Source organism: Chiloscyllium plagiosum, chromosome 7, assembly GCF_004010195.1.
Source record: "Chiloscyllium plagiosum isolate BGI_BamShark_2017 chromosome 7, ASM401019v2, whole genome shotgun sequence".
NCBI lineage: Eukaryota > Metazoa > Chordata > Chondrichthyes > Orectolobiformes > Hemiscylliidae > Chiloscyllium > Chiloscyllium plagiosum.
The window spans coordinates 9,261,885-9,262,915 of NC_057716.1; the positions used below are offsets into that span (position 1 = coordinate 9,261,885).

Here is a 1,031-nt window from a genome sequence, read left to right on the forward strand (position 1 = left end):
CCACCCCACACCTTCTCCACCCCCGGGGGTGGGCGGCCAGGGAAATGTTTACTCCGGGCCCCACATCCAGCTGACAACCCGCGATCCGGCAGGAAAGGGAGGCCCCACGGGGAGGGGCGGCCTTCTCTCTCTCCCTCTCGCCCCCGTCCGGTCCGGTTCGGTCCGGTCCGGGCCCCCGCCCCGCTGTCCCCTTTGGGCCTACGCCCCCTCCCATTCTCTCCGGGACCGGGCTAGGGCCCCCTTCCTTCCCCGCTCTCGTCCCTCTCCCCGGACGGCGCGGAGCCAAGACTGAGCTCTCTCTCCCCCACCCCCCCTCCTTCCCCAGGCCGGACCTTGATCCCCGGTGTGAAGTGTTCCCCCCGGGCCGGGCCGGGCCCCGCTCTTACCTGCTCCGTCGCCCCCGGGGGCCGCTCGACTCCTCACAGCCGCCGCACTCAGTTCGACAGCCGCCGCGGTGCCGGCAGTGTGTCCATCCGCCGCAAACAGTGCCCCTATTGTCCCGCGCGCTGTCTGCACCGCAACTGAGGGAAGCTCCAGACTGCGCAGTGTCTGCATCTGACCACAAAACCCGCTGCAATCACTTTCACAGCCTCCACACTGAGACCAAATGCACTGGAATTCCCTTTCCATCAATCAATCAATCAATGACTGTAACTCACTCCCAACTCTGTCCAAGACACATGTCAAGAAAGTGATGGAATGCTTCCCCCCCTTTCCTGGATGAAGCTCAGCACCATCCAGGACGAAATAACCCTACTTGGTTAGCCACCATCTCTCTCTTCTTGTACCATTTCCAAGATGCACTGCAACAACCCCCCAAGGTTCTTCCAAACGCACACCCTCAACCCACGGCCACCACCAGCTAAAGGGGCGAGGGCTGCAGAAACACCCTCATGCAAGTTTTTTTTTTACTCCAAGTCAGACCTGGAGCTAAGTTGCTGTTCCTTCCTTAAGTCTGTTTCAAAATCTTGGAATTTCGTCCCAACAGAGCAGTGGGTGTACTGCCACTCCTGCATGGGGGTGCAGCAGTC

The 1,031-nt window shown here is 61.2% G+C and overlaps 1 protein-coding gene across 3 annotated transcripts in view; it reads right to left on the minus strand.

Moving 5' to 3' along the window:
* The window catches only part of rab5b (RAB5B, member RAS oncogene family), a 52,388-nt gene extending 51,762 nt beyond the window's left edge, over positions 1-626 (minus strand). For all 3 annotated transcript variants that reach the window (XM_043692972.1, XM_043692971.1, XM_043692970.1), the window contains exon 1: positions 387-626. The gene's annotated coding sequence lies outside the window, so the exon portion shown is untranslated. The remainder of the gene's footprint in view (positions 1-386) is intronic.
* Positions 627-1,031: the final 405 nt, after the last annotated feature.